Here is a 24,283-nt window from a genome sequence, read left to right on the forward strand (position 1 = left end):
TACTTCTGAATACCTGGCAAGCCGTGATATCGGTTCTTGTCATTCATTAACCTCATTTATCATTCATCAAAATTAATGTACCGTCAAGTTCTGCGCACCGGGTAACCCAATAAACAATACCGCGCGAGTGATAGTGTAACCAGACCATCGAGCCTGTCTCGACAGCAATAAGGTTAGTGTTTGGCATCTTTACATAATGCCCCTCCAGCATCCACATCTATTATCACAAATGTACATACCACTATGAAAAGCGCAACCATCATTATAACATAATAGTATATCAATATTTTAATTTATTCAATAAAGAATAATATAACATGTTCATTGCATCTAAGCTTTCTATGCATATTTTAATATAACGGCTCAGGTGGTAAGTACATTTTCACAAACACGAGGGGTCTAAAAGTAATCCTCACCGAACATCCAAGTAGACAGACGGTCTCACTAGATTGATGCAATGTGAAGTCATTTATTTGAGATACTTGGGGTGCAGGATTAGCTGGACACTGCTGGAGTCCAAGAGGGGGAATGAAAGAGGAGAATTGAGTGTGTCCATGTTTGATTTAATTTTTTTTTTGTTAACAATCACGAATTTATTTTACTATTAATAACTATAAGTGATTTTTATTGAATCCTTCGTTATTTGGATATTCACTTCATGCATTTAAGTAGGTCGCTAAATACGTATATAATAATGCTTTATGAAAAGCCAGGTTTATTTTAGTTATATATTTTTGAACACAGAATTTCATAATAATATCCTAATAAATAAATAAAGTACCTGAAAAGCGGAAAAAGTTGGCCATATTTATTATCAAACTAAAATGTTACGAAATCGTTCTTCTTCTTATTGTGCCATCCCCTATCGGAGGTCGGCCACCATCAAGGCGATCTTGTTTTTGCCGTCTGCTACCCGGAACAGTTCAGTGGAGCTGCACTCGTACCAATCACGGAGGTTCTTAAGCCACGAAATGCGTCGCCGTCCTCTGCTACGCTTCCCATTGATCTTTCCTTGAATGACAAGTTGGGGAATGCTGTATTTTTGTCCTCTCATAATGTGGTTGAGATACTGTAGTTTCCTGGTTTTGATACTACGTAGAACTTCTCGGTCCTTCTTTATTCGATTGAGAACTTCAACATTTGTCACCCGGTCAGTCCAAGGAATCATTAATTAGGACGATACGAATTACGAAATCATTGTATAAAACAATGACGAAAACTGAACTTGTCTACTATTTACCGTTCAGAGATAAAATGAACATTTCTGTAGTACGAATTACCCGCAATGATATAATAAAAAAATGTTTACACATTTATAAATGTATACACCATTTTTAAATAGATACAGACCATTGGCTGAAGCCTGAAATGACGTCATGTCTGATTGTAAATGTCACAAACGTTAGACATTTTCCAATTTGAAAGTCTTAGTAAAAAGTCTAAAGTTTAATATGTTATTTGACTATTATTGTCAACCAGACGTGTGTGTGGTTATAAAATTATATTTCGTTAAGGGCGGACGTGCTCAGCGTGGGTCAAAATGGAGCTTTTATTCTATTTTCAAAGCATAATCCTGGACATTTCTTAAACGTTGTAGATAATCTATTTATATAATTTTGAAGCCTTATTATCCTTTATATTTATTTTAAATATTTGATGACTGCATAAAGTATTTTTATTACATAAAATAGTAATATTTTAAACCTCTCGCTCTAATGTTTTAGAATATAGTCATATTTCAGTACATCCATGTGCAGTGGTGTTAAGATTTTTTACGTTTATTAATTTTTAAACGCATTAGTATAATTATTGATGTCGACATTATTATAGTGAAATATTTACGATAAAAAATATATTGATAATCTCTGTGATCCCAAATTTGACAAGAATTAAGCATTTTATTATTCAAAAAATGGGCAAGATTAACACATTTGAAAATAATTCTAAAGATACTAATTAAAAGCTGTGTTTTTGACTATTAAAGTGTGATAAACATCCTACGAATAATGATTGCTTTATAATAATTATTGAACTAAGAATAAGGTAGTGTTTTTTTGAAATGCGCCATTTCTTTTGGCATTCCCATGTAGTTAAGCTACAACATACGGCCGTAGCCATTAATTGACAAACTATAATTGAAGAAGTAGTTAGTTTTATCGGGGGTTATCGAAGATTTTGATGTAGCCCCGATATTAAGAGCATACTTCAGCGAAACGACAAATAATTTTCAACTATAGGTGCGACGAAATTTCGGACTAACTGCCAATCGGAGAGCGAAAGTCGAGCTGTGAACACATCAATTTGTTTTGTGTGGCGTCGGAGGAATTAATTCTTAAATCGTGCAAAGATTACTAAAAAACGTTACCCATTTCCTTTAAAAAGAAAACATGCCAATAAATATATTATTATTATTACTAATCGAACAATAAACATATCATTAAATATGGACGCATGTTAAATTTTCATGAAAAATTTTTTTTTGTTCTGTACGCGTCATTTGCATAATCTTCGCGACGCGTAGTTATAATTGTAGTAGACCGTGCCCCAGCTGAAGTATTGTCTTAAGAGTATCTTGTTTAGAAGGTTGCTTGGTGTGTAATGCGTGAAATGATACATTCGGGACACAGTTGAATACTACACGGTGTTAGTATTTTCTTGGTTTTTTATATTGTAGAAATTAGTTAAACACGGCACTAATAAAGAATTATCATATTGGTTTTATGTTTAGTTGTAAGGTTTACGTTATAATTTGAATTTAGTTTGAATTTTACGCGGATTGCGTGCATAAATTGACTGCATTGTTGAAAGGCCAAAATGTTACTGTTTTTATCGACTGTCATTTTGTGTTCGTATTATCTATGAGCGCGATGCTCAATTCGTACTTACCATAAAATAACAGTAAAAATTGTAAGTAGCCGAAATCCATCTGTTAACTATAGATTATAGAGATAAGGAATCCTTAACCATAGACTACTCTTGTTATGAACTCGCCCCCTTGCCCCCCTTCTGTATTACCATTTACCACTGACAGCTGCTGTCAAAAAAAAATTGACGTGTCTTTAAAACGGCCAATACACTCAAATTCATTTAACAATAATTGATCTCAATATGGGTATTGAACAACTATTAAATATCCGTGACATTTAATACGACATATTTTCCTTTACTTTCTTGGTTCTGTACATGTCTTAATTTAGTAAAACCGATTATCGAATTGAAATGTCAGTGTCAATGAATTATGAATTAACTTTTCTTATTCAGATTTAGATATTTATGTAATATTAAACCAATAGATAGGTAGTTGAAATATATAAGTACTTAGTTACCTACACACCAACATGGTAATATTAGTTTTAATCACTCTATATAATTATTCACATCATGGCATATATTTGTAATAATTGTAAATGACAAAATCTGACATTTCAACGGCAAGTGTTACCGTATCGGGAAAAACATGGTCAAAAAATAACTTATATTATTCACTAATTGCGGAGACATTTAATCATTTTTAATAAGTATTAATTGTGTATTTATAGTTATTGAATTTATTTTGTATATTTTTCATATTTTTGTCATCGTTTAACAATTACAAAATAATTTACCTAAATTATGAAAAAGAGAATTTTTATATATGGTAATATTTTCAATAGAAAAACAGAACGAAGCTATTGCAGATTTGGTGGACCATAGACAACTCGATCATAACTATGAAAGGCTTTCTGGATAGTGTTTTGTTTTAATTTTGTTGTATTTATGACAGACGATAATCGTCCTATGCACATTCATTGTGCATAGGGCTCTATGCTATATAAATCAGCACAGATAATAATACGTCAATTGTGGAGTTGAGAACCTCTACAGTTCAAAATATTCGTATAACCAAACGATTTTTAAAAACACTGACCAAGATTTGAAGTAATTTATAGTAACATTTTATCAAAATAATCCAGAGACCAAACAAAATAATAAACTAAACTAGATTCCGTCAAAGAAAACTTTAACAGGCGTCCTTTGAGTTTAAAGTCAGACTCTCTAGTGAGCTAGATAGGGCGTTTAAAGTTTGACTTTAATTTAATATTATGTAGTTAAATATAATTATTTACATTTTTAAATAAATCAATGTAGACACCCGACTCCGAAATCTGAAATAATCTATCCAATGATATTTTTAGTATCGTGGTCTAAAGTGAAAATAATAATTTGAAAATACACGTCATCATTATCTGGAACATTTGAAAACGTCACAATAAATATGCGCAGTATATTACAAATATTTATATGACAGTGGTGAAGGGTAGAGGTAAGCTGTTAAGATTCGACTTAAATAGCGCACACTAAAGTTTGTTGGTCAAGTTAATAATTATTTTCATTGAACTAAGAATACAATTTGCAAAGAGTGCTGTTTAGTTTTTAAAATTTAATTAAACCTTGAAAAATCCAACCAATTATAGTTTATGTATGCTATGGGCGATTCGACAAAAATAGTATTCACTTTTTCAGTCATACTTATTTGTTGTTTTTAAATTAAGGATATGTATTATTACAGATACTGTGGTAAGTTTTTTAATATACATTAAGCCTTGCCTAGACCAAAATATCATAATTGATAAGAAATATTTGTCTATCTATAAAATATCTAAATTTATGTATGGTTTAATGGCATCATTTTAAATAATCATAATATCATATAATTTATAAAAAATTCTGATAGGTTCTCATTATCAAGTATCACCAATGACAATATTAATGGACAACGTAATCAATACAATAGGTAGCAAGCAAATTCTCACATAGCAACATTTGCACTTGTATAGGTAGACGTCACGCAGTTTCCATTATGCGATATCACGCATCGGGAATTTATAGCAATATCACCTTTATTGTAATGGCCAATGGACATATTATAACAGTGTTTCTAGTGTCAATTTTCATTTGAGCGAACCCGTTCGAACCGAACCATTCGGCAAACCCGACAAAAGCATTGGGAATTTATAGCAATATCACCTTTATTGTAATGACGTTAAAGCAGGTTATGCCATTCGGCAGACCCGACAAAAAAGTGAGTACCTATCATTTTTTTTCCAGATGCTTCGTCTATATTAATCTCATTGAGTCTCACCTATTAAAATATCTGATTATAATGACAGCGTTAAAGTTAGTTAGTTAAAGATATTAATAAGTATTTATAAATAATATATTACATATTATATAAATTTACTAAAAAAGTAAACATAATGTTTAAATTTGAACATGCTTGACAGTACCCTCGAGGAATAGTTCAGCAAAGGGAATAAGCTCACAGTATTGCAGCGAAAGCTCCCAGTAATCAGCGATCGCTTGTCTATAGTCTACTAGAATAGTTTAGTGATGCAACTAACTGTCTATGGTAGATAAAGCGGTAGATAGACATTGACTTTTGTCTACAGATTTTCATGGTTATATTATTATTATGTTGTGTAAAATGATTGTTTAATAAATTAAAAATTAAATTAAAATATGGTATATAATGTTAAATTATTAACGTCTGGAAACATTAAAATTTGAATGAAAAAAAACTTAAATATAATATTATTATATTTAGCACGATGGTAAGCCGGTATCTCTTGATAATGGCCTCTGCAACGACCCCGAACTATCGATGAAAGAAGGAAGAAAAGTATACGTGGTGGAAACCCAAAAATCTATTACGATAAAAAACGACCGTGATAGTCTTAAACATTATAATATAAGCCGATATATTATCGGGTTATAAAATATTATTTTCTATCTATTGATATTATAATAAAATTAATGAAAATAATTCTAGTTTTTTTTACTTTTATTATTTAGTTAGGCAACATTCAAAAGTCTAATGAGATTGCTTCATCATTATTTGTAATTTATTGTATCTTTGAAATTTTCAAAAAGGTAAAAAACTTAATTATAATTAGGGATTTCAATCCCGGGATCCCGATATATTTTCTATACCTATGAATCACGGGATTGATAAACATAATCCCGAAACTTTTGGGATTGATTTTTTTATGGAAAATAAAATATAACAGAAAAAATACTTTTAACAACAAATAACTATATTAGAAATAAACTGAGTTTGAATGAAGTTTGATTTATACCCATGTGTAAGTTGCCGATTCATTTTATTTTTTCACATGAATTAATACAAATGAGAAAGATTGAAAAAAAACAATGCTTCGCACTTTTAACAAAGTAATTCCACCATGATCTCATTCGTTTTACGACAGTTTCATATTTGGCTGACTAATTAGATTTATGAAGCGGAAAGGCCATAAGTACACCATGATTTGCTTTACTATTTTAAATCTCGCTAACCCATTCAATAAATCTTTACTATCAGAAATAGCAATCTCATATTAAATTTACATTATTATTTATATTACAATATTATTTACAACATTAAACTGATGTATTTCCAAGATTGAAGGTATACAATATTAACAATAAATGTCTTAAATAGTATAAATTATACTAGATTTATTTTTGACCGATTTTATCAATGTTATTTGTAAATATAAAAATTTTATATTAACAATGGAAATTCCAATCCCGGGACCAGTCCCGGGATCCCGGGATTGTCAAATTGTAATCCCGAAATCCCGGGATCAGAAATTTGGCTCGGGATTGGATTCCCTAATTATAATCATACGAGCTCTTCCATATTTACATTTCTATAGCCTACAAGAAAGCCGGTCATCAGTGCACTGGCAGGATAGCTGGACAGGTCTAGTATTCTAGATTTGCTACCTAAGTCTTGCATCGATATATATTATGTAGGTACACATGCTTTATGATCTTTATAATGATAACATAAATCTGAAAAATTAAGTATTATGTATTTAGGCACTGGATATTTTGAAAACAGTAAAATTTTAATTAAGTATATTGTAATATTGATGATTTTATGAATAGCTGAATTAATGTGAAGATGACAAAGTGCATATTAACTAAAATATTTGCAATTAATGAGGCTGGATTACCCTAAGTAACATCACAGTAATGGCTGGGTTATTGTGTATTTGTGAAGTCAATATGCCTGTTCAAGACTGTGAATAGTCGATGAGGGCTAATGCCGTTGCGATGTGTAAAATGTTAGTGAGCTGTAGAAAATCTAGAGATAATATAAAGCGCTCGATTCCCTACCTAATGCTAACGGCTGACACAATACAAACTGACAGTTATGTCATTGGATGATTGTTGCGTAAAGAAAATGCGCTTGCATAGACAGTTGATACTATCTGATGCATTTTTCATAGAGACTCTTTGAACACTCAAACAAAAAAAAATTATACCACTGCCCATCTTTTTTGACTCCCTCATCACAACATTTTTCTTCTGCTTACTGGATTAATTAAAAAATATGTTACAAATGGCATCATGCTTTTTTAAACTACGTCATACAAAATAGGACAGATGATCTGGAGGCAGTGATCGCCAAACGGTCGTTCGCGAGCTACCGGTAGCTCACGGTGGCATTTTTGGTAGCTCGCGTAAGATATTTTATTATATTTATAAAGTATCATATGAAATTTTATTATTACTCTACTATATTACTCCGAAATGAAATATTTCTCGAATTAAGTTTCAATGAAATGCTTAAGGCTATACCTCAGTTCAGGCATGGTCTAAAAAGATCGTGGCTAGTCGATGCACGGATTGTGCAAATGACGCGTGTCGACCAAAATATAATTTGTCATATAAATCCAACATGCGTCCATTTAATGTTCTGTTTATTGTTATATTAGTAACAATAATAATATATTTATTGACATGTTTTCTTTTTCAAGTAAATGGGTAACGTTTTTAGTCATCTTTATACGATTTAGGAATTAAAACCCCCGTCGCCATCACGAAACAAATTGACGTATTCACACCTCGGCGTTCGTTCTCCAAATACCAGCGAGTCTAAAATTTCGTCGCGCCTATAGTTGAAAATTATTTGCCGTTTCACTGATGTATCGTCTTAATAAGTTGCCGTTGTAACATGAATTCATCAGAAACGGAATTGATAGCATTTCAATATGATTTGTAGCTTAACACAATCGCTGCGTAACTTTTAATTACTTTTTAATTACCGTATTTAAATAACATGTTAATTGGATCGATCGGCCGCTTAACGGGGACACGGCAGCCGTGTCATCCGCGTCGAATGAGTTAAGAGTGTTTCCTCAACTATAAAATCTGTATGACCTTTTGTCCCAATAGAACAGTATCCAATTTTAGTTCGAATTGCGCTCAAAATGAAGCCATTGTTTTGTTCTACCTACTTATATGAATCAACGTTTTCCACAATGAAGGTAGTTAAAAGTAAATATATGTAGATTGAATACAGATGTGCCTATATCTTGATAATTTTATTCAGATGGGAATGACAAGGTTCTTACCGAGAATTGAAAAAAATGTAGAAGAAAGTGAATGCCATTATTTTCAGTAATTATTTTTACTTTTTACACACACTTATTTCAAGATATTTTTCAAGTATTATTTGGTTTATAAATACATAATTAAAGTACACACTTTTTTATTAGTTATTAGAAGTCCGATGTCTTAATTTATATTAAGTAATATAATAATAATTTATTGTATGGAACGATAAAGGACGACGATAAAAATATAAAAAAGGAATATGTATAAGTAGCTCACCAGGCAATTTCAATTTCTGAAAGTAGCTCACATCCATATTGAGTTTGGAGACCACTAGATTCTAGAGTTTCTAAGGCCGTCTGACTTTGTGATCGATTATTAATTAAATTAAGTACCTACTGTATTTTAATTAAATAACGAATGTTATTTTACAATTAAAAATACTTTCATAAGAATAATATTATATTTATTTAGTTAATTAAACAAGATTGGATAAAACATACAAAATGATTTAATTAGATTTAAAAAAAATAACAAAAGCCTTCAATATTTTTGTAAATTGTTTTCTATAAACAATGTCTCAATTATTATTTTCATTATCAAGGAATGCATTATAAATAAATAATAAATCTTGAATCACCTCAGTGCGATAATCAAAGAAAATATTGTAAGTATAATAAACCTTTAAAATATCAAGTATTATTTCGCAGGTGTCTAGACATCCACTTCAATTCCTTGCAGTATCTTTACCTGCACTTTGTTTCATCAAACTAATGCAGAAAAGTAGCAAGTTGCTTCAATTTTTAATGAAACCCCCGCAGTACCGCCCGCAAAATGCAACATTGCCATTCTTTCAGCAACATATAAAATCTCTTGTAGTCTTGCTCAAGTAATACTAAAGAAAGGTAAATAAACATTTTATTCGTTTCGGAGCCTGTTTATTGTGAGATATGACTTACTTTATTATGTTTTATGCACTAAGCAGAATAATAACGTAGGTACTATACGAGAACAATATTTTATTCATAGACACCTTACCTAATAAATGATTTTATGAAATTTTATGATGAAAAAAGCATACTCAAGAAAAATGTAGCACTGGGTAGAATTTGTACTATTGACATATTTATATGATAATATAAAGAATCACTCAGAGATCAGAGACTATTAAGAGGTATTAGTTAAAATTTATGGCAATTAAATTCAAATTCAAATTTATTTATTTTTTACATTACAAATTACAAATTTAGGACGTTCACAGCATGAAATTTAAAAACAAAGAAATAGTGTAAAGAAGAAATAAATATATGCAATATCACAAAAACAGTATGAAAAGTAAAGTAAAAGGTGCAAAATTATAAAAAAAAATATAAAATATAAAAAGATATAAATGATAAATCATGGAAACACACCTAATGAACTAAGTGGACCCTATTTTAAGAATTTATAAAACAACGTCTACCTATACTCATCCTCACGTAGATGGAATATATCAACATCAGAAGCGATTTGGTTGAACAGAGTTATTGCCCTCCCAATTAGCATCACCAATGGCAGGTTAGTTCTGCTCCTTCTATAGAAATAGTTGTCTATGTGCATGGGTGCAAAACCCGAGAGATGCAGGTTCGATTTCTGCTAGGTGTCATACTTTTTTCAACAACGTTTTATTCTATTGGTTATAACATATTTTGTCAGAAGTATTTTCAAAATTATGTATGTTCAATAATTAGAATGTTACTTTCTTAAATCTTGTGAATTATTCGTTGAATAAAAAAAATAGTTAATTAAAAATTATTAGCAAGTTCAAGTAAGTTACACCAAAAATCCTGGAGCAATCCGCGACGTCAGTTAGTAATTAAAGTAATACCGACTTTGATTTAAAATACAAAAACCGATCGCCAATAGTAACTCAATTTAGGAAGCGCTCCAGAGAGTATTAAGAGACACTAGTTAAAATTTGTCGCAATTCAGTATGGTGCCTATTGCATAGTGGTATATGAGCATGGGAGCGAAACCCGAAAGATGCTGGTTCGATGCCTGTTGGGTGTCCTACTTTTTTCAAAAATATATTTTTTATTGGTTACTAGCTGAAGTACCCGGCTTCGCACAGGGTCGCTTCGTGGTTATATTTATCTTAGATATTTAAAAAATAATAAGAGGTAATTATTTTTTTAATATTAAAATATCTGTGTAATACAATATATCAATATGAAAATAATTCTAATAGGAGTAAAGGTCAAACAAAAGAACACTAAATTAAAATCGAATCCAAAATATGCAAACGTTATTAATATGCAGTAACAAACCAAAATTGGATGGAACAAACTTTGTATTTTATATAATACTAATTTAGAAACCTTCGCAGGTGTGCGCACAACTTACAAAAATTTCATCGCAATCAGATGAATGGTATAAGAACGCATATGAATAGAAGAAGATAGAATAGATGAAAAAGAAGAAGAAATGGTTGTCTCAATTTAGAAACCTTTGCGGGCGTGAGCACAACACTTGATTAAAATTTTATTGCAATCAGATGAATGGTATAGGAACACATACGAATAGAAGAAGAAGAAGACGATTGTACTAATTCAGAAACCTTCGCGGGTGTTGGCACAATTACTGAAGAAAGTTTTATTGCAATCGGATGAATGGAATAGGGACTCATACAATTAATAGAAGAAGAAGATGGTCGTACTAATTCAGAAACCTTTGCGGGTGTTACCACAACAACTGACGAAGGTTTCATCGCAATCGGATGAATGGTATAGGAACCATACGAATAAAAGAAGATATAATAAAGAAGACGAAGAAGATGTTTGTACAAATTCATAAACCTTTGCGGGTGTTGGCACAACCACTGACGAAAGTTTCATCGCAATCGGATGAATGATATAGGGACCATACGAATAAAAGAAGATATAATGAAGAAGAAGAAGAAGAAGAAGATGGTTGTACTAATTCAGAAACCTTTACGGGTGTTACCACAACAACTGACGAAGGTTTCATCGCAATCCGATGAATGGTATAGGAACCATACGAATAAAAGAAGATATAATGAAGAAGAAGAAGAAGATGGTTGTATAAATTCAGAAACCTTCGCGGGTGCTGGCACAACCACTGATGAAAGTTTCATCGCAATCGGATGAATGATATAGGGACCATACGAATAAAAGAAGATATAATGAAGAAGAAGAAGAAGATGGTTGTACAAATTCAGAAACCTTTGCGGGTGTTGGCACAACCACTGATGAAAGTTTCATCGCAATCGGATGAATGATATAGGGACCATACGAATAAAAGAAGATATAATGAAGAAGAAGAAGAAGATTGTTGTACAAATTCAGAAACCTTCGCGGGTGTTGGCACAACCACTGATGAGAGTTTCATCGCAATCGGATGAACGGTATGGCAGTGCATTCAATACGAACAAACAAACAAACAAACAAACACACAAACAAATATTATTTTTATATATTAGATTAATAAGAAGAAGTCGTAATATTCATTACACCATGGTATACGCCCACGTTATGGGCGTGAAGACGTGGCGAGTGAAGGGAACTGTAACCTTGATTAGTGAGTCCGATATAAGATTTATGTTGGTTTAAAAGTGGGTTGAAAAGAGTTTTCATTTATTTTTCCTATACGTTAATGTTTGACGTTTTAGAAAAAAATATGTTTATTCAATATAGAATGCTGTATTCTTATAATATATCATTGTCTTGTGTATTATTTCTATGACGAAATGGGATTTGGGCGTGGCACATCGATTCACGATTAATATGGGAGCAAGTTCATTTCATTTTAAGTATTTTACAACGTTTTTCTTAGCTCGTATTCTTATTCGTCCGGTACAAATCTTGAAATCGATTTTTAACTAGAAATTTGAAACTTTTAGAATATAACAGAACACGATGCCAATGCATTTTTTTATACTTTTAGCCATATTTAAGTAAAATTGAATTCATTTTCAGTTAATTCTGTTTTGTATGAAAAGTTATTTCGACACCATTGTTGGTTGCTAGGGGTCTGGGGTCCTAGCAAATAAATTATTAATACATACGACGTGCGTTACTATGGAAATCAATATGACATGTCAAAATGACATTTTAGTATTATATCTATCAAGTACATTTTTTTTGATCGTTTAAGCTAGTCAAGTCGAGTTTATACGATTCAACCGAAAATTTAAAAACGTTGTATATATTATCTTGTAATTATTTTAATATTATGTAGGTAGACATGTGAAGCGTCTAGTTTCAAATGCCCCTAAAACAGTTTTTGAAAATTTTTGAGTTAGATATGTATTTAGATGGATATTTTTGTTACTTATGTATATTTTGGCCAAATATTGAACTTTAAAAAACGCCGAAAACGGTCAATATGTATTATCAAAAATTAAGGTAAATTTCAAAACCCGCTAAAATGGTTGGATGTGCTTTACAAATACCTTCAAAATGGAAAGCTAAAATACTCTTTAGAATGAAACAAATCAAAAAATAAATACATAAATATCACAGAATTAATAGATATTAGTTTTCTCATTTTTCTCAAAACTAACTAAAATAGTTTTTCTCATTTTTCTTAGAAATACCTTAAAATCGTTTTAGTGGCTTTTGAAACTAGGCGCATTATGTTTTGATTCTCTTTTTAAATAAATAATGTTAAAACATTCTGAAATATCATGTATTCCTGAATCAATAATAAAAATAGATTATTATATAAATATATAGATTAACTATATATTTTAATCCGTTAAGGCTGTTTACATACTAAGTAATACATTGTTTACTGTAAATACAAAGGATACTCTCTTTCAGATGACAAATGCCGAGTATCTAAGCGCTCTGAGCACATCGCATCGACCGCAGTGAGCGTGTTAAAGGTGGCCTCGCCGAGGCGACCGTAATTATTGCCGTCACGCCGCAGCGAAAGTGTTAAAACCTTGCGGGATTTATGTGGCGGAAATTCGCGAACACAAATGACAACAACACTCCGGTGACGCCATTTTGAATATCACAGGGATGGGCTGGAAAAGACAATACATCCATTCGTAGTATTATTGACTATAAACAATGAAAACATAAAACATTTTCTTTATTTTTTACTTTCAAGAGCATTTTTAGATACTTATGTGGGCGTGGTCGATGGTGTTGTAGATGAAAAACTATTGTGGTTATTCGTGATGATGTGGAAGCGAGAGTTTATTTATGGTAACATAACTACAACAAGGGTACAATCGGTAAAATAATATAAATATAAACTGACAGTACATAATATACTGAGATAGTAACGGGCCAGGTACTTAGATTCGAGTTACCTTTTTGATGAATTATTATTCGCTATTTATACATCAAAATAATATCTAACATTATAATTTAGTAAATAATTATATTGGTAGAAACTGTTAAAATAATTAATTGAAATTAGCATGATTCAAAATAATAATACATTAGAGTTGGCACTCTCCATCATTGAATTTATAGAGTTGGTGATCGTTTAAAATATTCTGCGGAATGACGAAACCATAGACTAAATTTGTCACCATGACAGCATGACAGTAGGCAACGTGAATCAATGTAATTGAAGCTGAATTGCTGTCAACATAAGGGTTAAATAACACGATAAATTTCAAAGTATATGGTCAAATAATTATTTTTATACGTACTTATATAATGTAAAGTACTCCTGTCCGACAAGAAGATCTAGGCAATAACCAGATTTCGCTGGAGTCGAAGTGCCGATAAAAGTTGGAGGGGCTTGTTAGTTCACAGTTTTAACACGTTGACAAGAATATCTTGTTCGACAGTAATTATATTATTTTTTATATATTGTTTAGGTTTAGATGCTCAGATATGGATACTATTATAATATGATGATGATGAATTCATAATATTATAATGATAATAGGTATATTATGTTCTATTAAGAGTTTCAAAAGTGGGTCGAGTAACACGAATAACTGGTGACCTATATAATTAATAATATGATGGCATTACAATACGTTTGCAGATAGGTCAACCTGTACGCGGCCGCGGGCAAAAGAATTGTGCATTCCAACCGTTTTTTCCCTATTGCAAAATTATCGTTTTTTGCCAGATCTATTAATTTTCAATAAAAATAATTATAGCTTAATTATTGAAACGTATCAGAGTAATAGCTATAATTTTAACGTTTTTTTCAGTTTTAAATATCACATAAATCCGCTACAATGCTATAAATACAGTCATTATACTCGTAATATTATCATATAATTTTGATAATAAAATAAATAATTTAGTACATTTTTATATTACGTATTTATTACTGACAAAACTATACACATTTTCGAGAGTTTAACTGGATAAATTTAAAATCCTGAAAATTTCAAAAAGTCAATAAAAATAATTGATTTTTATGAAAATGTGTAGGTTTCTGTTATTTAAAATATGCATTCATAGATAAATTTAGGGATCTTTATACGTTAACGCGTTTAAAAAGGTTAATTTTTTTTAATGGGCATTATGAAATGATGAATTAAGCACAGATCTACTTTTGATACTATACGATAAATTATTAAATGAGTCGTATAGTATCAAAAGTAGATCTGTGCGTTATTCATCATTTCAAGAAAATGGCGAAAAACGTTTTGTTAGGTTTTTTAGTGTTATAATACTCGTAGCATAAATATGTTTCTACATTTAAAAATTAGAAATTTAATTCAAATTCTACAGTTCTACTTTTGTTTCAAAAGTATTCAATTCTAATTCTGACACCAAGCCCTATTTTCCATCACAATTTTATACGACACAGATATGATTTTGATTCGAATATTATATTGCTAGGCGTACATTATGGTCAGAAGAATAATTTGGCATACTTAGTTAATTTTCGATATATTTGCGACATTTCTACTTTTGATACTAGGTACATATACGACTCAAATAACAATATTTAAATTTGGAAGTCTTTTATATTTTATATAATATAAATTTTGTCAAATTTGGATAAATTGGGAAAGTGTAAAATAGTTATATAGTTAAAGAAGTTTAATTATTGTAATGCACAATTATCAAACATAAGAGTGCCAACTAAATCAATCAATAAAAACATGAAATATTTAATACTTTTAATCTCACAGCTTATAAGATTCGGCTTTCTGCCAACTTAACCCTGTGCAAAGAATGCTTTATAAATCATTTATCTACCTCAAATAAAATGTCATTTGTAAACTCGTTGAAATATTAAATTATAATTTTTGGGCGCCTTGAAATATGTGTAATTACAAATTAAATATAACAGTAAAAAAAAATAAGAACACAGCTTAATCGTTAAAAGTGTTATTTAATTACACAAACCATTGAAATTTAAAAACATACGGAAACAAATTTTTAATACAACTTTGAGGAGCGTTTACTTGGTATGGAACATAAGAATATCTTTTAAGATGTAGTAATTACTTAGCTTTATGTTATAATGGCTGGAATCTGCCGCCTTTTTCTAACTTTCCGTCCGAAAGAAGGAGCGTCATCTTGCGTTGAAACTGTCTCTATACTTTAACCGGTGACATCCGCCTTCCACTGAAACTATTCCCGGAGTGAGGATCTTGTGGGCGGAAATAAGTTATTTGTAAACAAGACGCTTTCAAAAAAGCGGGAATGAATCCGATTGGCTTATTTTTAACCGTCATTGTCTTGGAAACAAGGGTTGACACACACTTTTTAACAAGGTTGTGCCAAATTTTGTTATTTAATTATTTTAATATCTGCGTTTGAAAAGTAGCCATGTTACGTAAAATGTAACATGACAATACCCTCGTTCCGCAATAGATGAAAAATCTGGAACTCCTCCCCAGGGTGTCCAAAGTCAGTCGACAGTAGTCGCAGGCACCTCATGTGGAAGCAGTATCCAACAGATTGTTAGAATAATGTAGTGGCTCAGCATAGTTTTGTCCATCAAAGGAAGGTAGTGTTGTCCTTCAAAAGAAGATCATTTTGTACATCGGAGAAGATTGTGTCGTACATCGGAGGAGATCGTGTCATCCTTCAGGTCTTCGCTTTTCATTCTTGTTTAGAACTAGCTAAGGTTTCACTTTCTTTCCTTCAATAGGAACTATCTACACTTGCACTGAACTTGAAATTATATTTATTCTTCTCGTCGTCGAAAAAGTTTAAAAATTATATATTATACCATACTCTATGTACCATACCAATCGAAGAAAACAGATATACAATTATAATTAATAATCACATATAAATCAGGTAATAAAAATGTACATGCAAGTACACACAAAATTTTTAAAATAGGGTAAAATTTAGAGGAAAATTGTAAATATAGTTAATTATGCAAAAATTTGAAAAAGAAACAATCTTAAACATTTTTCTTTTATAACAAAAGCGGAATACTTATTGTTAATCAGTCATTTTAGGTGATAACATATCATAGTAAACATAGTATTATAATAATAAAGAATTGTGGAAAGTTACGGTAGTACTTTTGGAAAGTACGCCAACAAATTTGAAAAAGAAATCCACAATCTTTTAGTTAAATTACAGAAATTTATTTATATATATAGTGATAACAAGAATTCCATTATCATTAGTAATATTTGGTTGTTATAACAAAATTGTGGCGATTTACGGTAGTTCTATGAAAAGAACGCCTAAAAATTGAAAAAAGCGTCACAATCTTATCAAACAATACCTTTTTGAGTTATAATTATAATTACCACGATATTCCATTTAAATATCGGTAATAAAATCAAGAAATAATAGTTATTTAATACTATTTGAACATTGGTAATAAAATATAGAAATACTATTTAATACCATTTAAATATCATCATTTTTAAATAATGGTAATAAAATTCAATAGACAATAGTTGCTTCCATTTAAATATCATTCAAATAATGGTAACAAAATTAAGAGATATTTCCATACTATATCATCATAATAATGGAAATAAAGTTAAAAGATTTAGAGATTAAGTTGCTTCCATTTAAATATCATTCAAATAATGGTGACAAAATTAAGAGATATTTCCATACTATATCATCATAATAATGGAAATAAAGTTAAAAGATTTAGAGATTAAGTTGCTTCCATTTAAATATCATTCAAATAATGGAAATAAAGATAAAAGATTTAGAGATTAAGTTGCTTCCATGCTATACCATTATAATATACATTATTATTGACAATAAGAACAAAAAAATTACAATAACTTTATACAATCCAAGTTATATTGGACGAAAAGCAAATTTTAATTTATAGAATTATACTATAAATTATTTTTAAAGAGACATTTAAGTTTTACGATCATTCTTGTTGCATTGTAATTTAATTTAATAAGAAATATTTTACTTTTAACCATGTTAATTTACAGGTTAAATATCATCAAATTACAATTTGTAAGAAAAATTATACAAAAATTAATTATTATGCACAATTAAGAGAAATCAATATGTTTACATTCATATTGATTAAGTATTTATTTGAAAACAACTGCGAATCAACGTGTAACATATGACTATTCATTACGAATATACATTTATTAGAGAAAAAAGCACGATAAAATTCAACAGGGTTAATTCAATAGGAATTCTGAGAAAGGTACCAAACATATGGGTGTCTGAGAAGATTAAGCAAGTACTAAACTGATATTCCTTTCGCTCCAGGTCCCAGAAGGCAATTACAGGCTACAAAAAGAACACAATCCAGTACCAACTTGTAATTTATAAACATTTACACTTGTAAAATATTTAAAGAGAAAAAATATATTCGAAAATATGAAAAAAAAAAGGAACGCCCATATATTTAGTGATAGGAATAACTCGACTTAGGGTTTTCAACTCGACGGTATATACTAACTTACCATTTAGCAAGCTGTCCGTACATTTATAATTAATAGTTAACATAGCAACAAAATATTTAGATGAGTTTGTGGTCTTTTGTGTCATTTACCGGGATTAACGCAATGAATGGTTCAGTTACTCTCAATAGCATCGAACAACATTTCCTAAACGATTAGACATTCTACGACTAATAAAATTATCATGATATTCGCATGACACGACAAAACAAAACCTTCACGGAGGTTATTATACATACAAAAATTAATCAATAATAATGTCATCATCTGCTCTAATTGACTCGGACACAACTAATAATTACGGCTCGTGCTTCAAAATTACACTAATTCCTCATACCATCAGCAAACCGCTGCTTTCATTCGTCATCAATTTTTCTCCACCGGTCACTAGCCGTGCCAAGATCAATCGAAACAAAGAGAGATCTCAAAGTCTTTCATATTCTTCTTCCTGATTCAACTGCCTATTACTAAATTTTCTTAACCTAAGTCGTTGAATCAATCAGAATGTATAATTGACAAAGAAACTAAAAAAAGAAAGCTATGAAAATATCATCTGAACCCACAAAAATAATCAAAAACATTACATTAAACGTCAGAAGTTAATTTGTAATTAAGTTTTTGAACTCCACCAGCGAAATTCGAAGCAACAAACACTTTGTCATGTCGTTACCTCTTTGCAAAGAACGAATTTAGTGACACAAAATAAGAAGCATTCGAGCCTCCACCATGCCTTTTTACAATAAGAACATTTCGAGTAAGAACTTAATTTAGTGACCAATTCCCAGGCTTGTTTCCTATTCTGAGCTCGAAAAAATAGCATACCGTGAGATCACGCAATATATGCCCCATTGAGTAAAGAATCCCCTCTCTATGTTCGCAACTCAATGGTAAGAAATAGAATCGTTGCAACTTAATAAAATTTTCGCGATTTCATAAGCCAACAAACAATCCATAGAAAATACACGAAGGCGCTGGCCAACATAAGTTACACCAGTCTATCCGACATGCCGAGCTACAGAAGAGAAATTGTATAACCTCGTTCAATAAGGTTAAATAACTAGAAATTATCACCATGAACGAGAAAAAAGAGAAAAAAAAATACCCATGAATCTAGATAACTTCATCAAGCTCTCTACTCTCAAAAAAAAACTTTTAGCAGTATTAAAAAATATAAAGAAAATTAACCCATAAGCAAAATTAAACCTTTCTCTCAGAATATAATGTAAGTTATAGAAATAATCCAAACAATATTAGGATTATAACAGTATTGTTAATACAAAACAAAAAATTGACAATCGTACTTGTCAGAATCCACGCAGAAAACCTCTCAACAACTACAACCAAGCAATTAAAACCGATACCTGTCAATATACTGAAATACATTATTTTATAAGTGTTTTTTATACATTCATTAAGCAAAGTATACCATTTTTTAGGACAACAATTTGTATCAGGTTGCAATTCCATAGTCAAAGCGCTGGAAAGCCGCCGCCTTGAATTCCACAAGTAGACTGTACTTCATTCATAGTACTTCAGGATCGACATTATCAACCTTGAATAAAAAAACAAAAATATTTAGTTTAAAACAGTTTAAACAATTTTACATAGAAGATTTATTTAATTAGAGTTAAACAATATTAAGAAGTTTCTATAATATATTGAATAACGGAGAAATGATAAGGTAATTGTTGCAAAGCGCAACGATTATTACAACAAGAATGAAAGTTTTGTTTAATAGACAGACTTTTAGTCTTTGACATCAATACATACACAAAGAATTGTTAGTAATACAAAATTACTTGTATTAAAAATGAATCTAAAAATAAGTGTCTATACAATGTATAGAGTTACCCCTTTTGTTGAATAGAAAGGAATAAATAACTTTCTTATTAAAAAATAAAGTAAGTTTTAAATAGTTTAAATCATTAATTAATGTATTCAATCATTAATTCTATAGAGTTAAATTAACAATTAAATACTTTTTTTAATATCTTTTATGTGGAATTTTCCAAGTGGTTTTAAATTCATATCTCCCAGAATATACATTACAGGTGAAATCTTTTTAAGTACTATATTTTTAACAAAGCGAGGTGCTAATTTCGACGAAAAGAAATCTATAGCTCTCGATTGAATGAAGTTTTTACGGTAAACAATGTCACCAGTATTATATTGAACAGATTTTTTTTTTAAATTATAACGTTTTGCATCGTTATTGAAATTATTAAATAATTGCTCCTGAACAATATCAAAAATAATAGGAAGTTCTATTAATTTATTACTGAAGTTATTATAATCAATAGAAATAGGTTGAGCAGAATTTAAATTATCAGGAATTTGATGTGGAAAATGAAATCTTCCATCAAGAATGATTTCTCTACCGTGCATAAGAAAAAATGGCGTATATTTAGTTGCTAAATTGACAGTAGCGTTAAGTGCTGTTTGAACATGAAGTAAATTATCTGCCCATAAACGTTGATTCTTACCTACGAGAATGGCTAATAATGTATTTATAGATTGATTATACCTCTCCACTGTGTTACTTTGTGGTGAATAGTACGCGTTTAGAACAAGTTTGGGAACATGAAATTTTAATAGAAAACTCTTAAATTCTTTGGAAATGAATTGTCGTCCATTATCGGTGATTATTGTATGAGGTACGCCATATTTTAAAAATACTTCAGATTCTAAAAAATTAATTATAGGTTTTGAAGTAGCCTTTTTCAAAGCTTTTAGCCATACAAATTTTGAAAAAACGTCTACGATTGAAAGAATAAACGTAGAACCATTAATTGCCCTTGGAAAAGGTCCAATCAAATCTATGGAAAATATTCGCAAACAGAAAGTTTACAAATCAGTTTATAAAATAATAATATTAATATATAGATAGATATAATATTAGTAGATAAGGATATATTATATAATATTAATAGATATTTGGATAATTTTGATTGCAAGTCTTCCATGTGTATTGTCTTTTGGTGACAAAAACGCACAGGTCCGGGTTTATATAATATTAATACGATAGGTATTTGGATAATTTTGATTGCAAGTCTTCCATGTGTATTGTCTTGTGATGACAATAACGCACAGGTCCGTTTATATATAAATACTATGATATTTTGATAATTTTAATTGCAAGTCTTCCATGTGTATTGCCTTTTAGTGACAATAACGCACAGGTCCGTATATATAATATTAATACGATATTTTGATAATTTTAATTGCCAGTCTTCCATGTGTATTGCCTTTTAGTGACAATAACACACAGGTCCGTTATTACTTGCATCAGTATGTAAAGAAAACTCCAATTCAAAATTTGGACAAGCAAGAACAGCTGTTTTAATGACTCAAATGCTAATTGTGCATCTGGTGACCATTTAAAATTAGAAATTCCACCCTTTATACCAGTTAGTTTAGTTAAAGGTGCAGAAATAGTAGAAAAGTTATTTATAAATCTTCGATAATAACTACATAAACCAACAAATGATTTAATATCTTTCGAAGACTTGGGTATTGGAAAATTCTTAACACAATCTAATTTAATAGGATCGCACTGCAAACCTTTTTCATTTACAATATAACCCAAAAATTTTAATTCTGATTTACAAAATTCGGATTTCTTAAAATTAATTGTTAAACCAGAATTTTTTAATTTAGTATACACTCTAAGGTAAAACCAAATCATTTATTGTACTGAATATAAGTACAATATTATAAAATATAGCTGTGAAACACTTCGTTTCACAACAGCTTGGACAAACCTATTCAAAAATATTGAATAAAATTGGTTCGTACACAAAAAATTAAAATATTTCGCTGGTTGTCAATTATTAAGTAGGTATATAAGCTGAAAATTACAATTTATTTATACTACATTAATAAAATTTGTTGAAATTGTTTAAATGACCAATGGACGTTAAATGAATTTCAATATAGAATTAAAATCACAACACTTAAAAATTTCAAATGTGAATCATAAAAAAAAGATAGATTGTAAAACTATCAATAATTAAACAAACAAATATTATTTTGCTTGGTAATTTTATTAATTTATTTTAAAAAATGAGTTAGTACTTTTAATGTTGAGAAGAAGAAGAAAGAAAAAAAAAATTTATTATAGGATTACTAAAAGTTCAATAAAAACAATTCCAATCAATTCTATTTCAATTTACTTAGCTTTTTCAGTTATTTTTCATCCAGTTGTGCTGAGAAATGTAGATTTTCTCTTCAAGATCGAAGATCCAATCAGTGCAGAGAAATGTAGAAGTGAAGTGAAGTAAAGAAGTAGTTGTAGTATCGATGTCGATGATCTCGTTGTCTCATCAATCACAATACGAACAGTTGAAAAAATCTGAAAACAGTATTTGGCATAGCGTTTTTCAGTGATTTGTAAAAAATAACGAGTTTTAAATCATTAATTTCAAAAACACTAAAACAATATAAATTTACAAAAAAAATTATTAGAAGTTAACTTTAAATAATTTGAATTTGTTTAGATAAGCTTGCTTTGCTTTAAAAAACATATAAATACTCCACTATCTTGAAACAAGATTATTAATCATTCCTATATCTTGAAAAAAATAACCAAACATTTATGATATGAAAAGAAATCAATCCACAAAAATAAAAAATATTATTTCTCAAACACTCACTTATTGTGTGTTTGGGATAGCAACAAGACATTCTATGTACTTGTCGGATTCGGCCGGGTTTATTATTTACTATTTATTATATACTAGCTCACTAACCACATAGCATACAGAGAATAAGTACGTACAAATTGCAAGATTCTAATTTCGAATTTAATTATCATAGGATAATTTAGAAGGAGACAACAAAATTTATGATTTCTCTTTCTAAAATGTTTTATAATTTATGTAGGTATATAGGTACTATGGAACAAATTTGGCAACATTGTAAATTGGTAATTTTCCATTAAAATAATGGCATTTTTAACAAATTTTAGGTTTTGCAAATGGCGGAATTAATTTCTCTTTTCTGAAAATATTTTAACAAAATTAATAATGAATTTTTATATATCGACTGATTTGAAATTGAAAAAAAATATGACTTTATTTAACCGGATTACGATGAAATTATATCTGTTTGATCATTTCCCCAAAACACAAAGATAAGATTTAATGGTTTTTCTTCATTTATATCTTTTTCCAAACAAAAAAACTTGGAAGACAAATCGAGTAGGTACAACTAACAACAAAAACTAAAAACAAGCGGGAATTCATGTAAGTAGGTATATAAATGCTTCTACAATGAACTCAACAATATCGTTTGCATAATATAATTTTGTTTACAAGAAATATACACATATAATGCGTGATTTGAAGTCAATGCATTATTTCGACACGGTATTGAAAACAACAAAACAAAATAAGTTTTGAAACACTAGGTAACACAACGATTCTATTGTTTTGCGCGCAAAGTGTTTCATACGACAAAATGCGTCAATAAGAATGAAGCCGTCAACAAAAGATTTATTAGATTCATGTCTCGGCGTTTTTTTATCGCGTGAGAAAGAATGGCTAGGTATTAATAAGAATGAACAGAAAAAACTATAGTCTATAATATTATTGAATATTATGAAATATAATATAGATTTATTTAATTATAGTACTCACCGTGAAATTTCTTGAATAAAACAACAAAATTGACTATGCAAATTGTAGTGTTTTGTAAGAAGGCACAAACTGTAATGGATTCATAACCAAAATGGCGTATGCTTTTATAATTATAATATTACTAATCATAGTAATTTTAGTTCAGAAAATGGCTACCTCCTTATTAACGGAAATAGCTTTAAAAATTTAATGGCAGCTATGAACATTACCATAAATTTAGTAATTATATCATATTTAATAATAATACTAAAATAGTTGAAAATTAACTAATTCTTATCGAATTTGACAAATTTGAATCAATTTAACAACCAGCTAACATTTAAATCAATTTACTTCATACTTTCCATGTTTTAATGAAAAGTATGTAGCAAAACAAACTTTATAATAAGTTTTTATAAAGTAGGTAGGTATGCAT

The sequence above is a fragment of the Rhyacophila brunnea genome, unplaced genomic scaffold, assembly GCF_057557595.1.
Source record: "Rhyacophila brunnea isolate RB1 unplaced genomic scaffold, BYU_Rbru_1.0 scaffold_24, whole genome shotgun sequence".
NCBI lineage: Eukaryota > Metazoa > Arthropoda > Insecta > Trichoptera > Rhyacophilidae > Rhyacophila > Rhyacophila brunnea.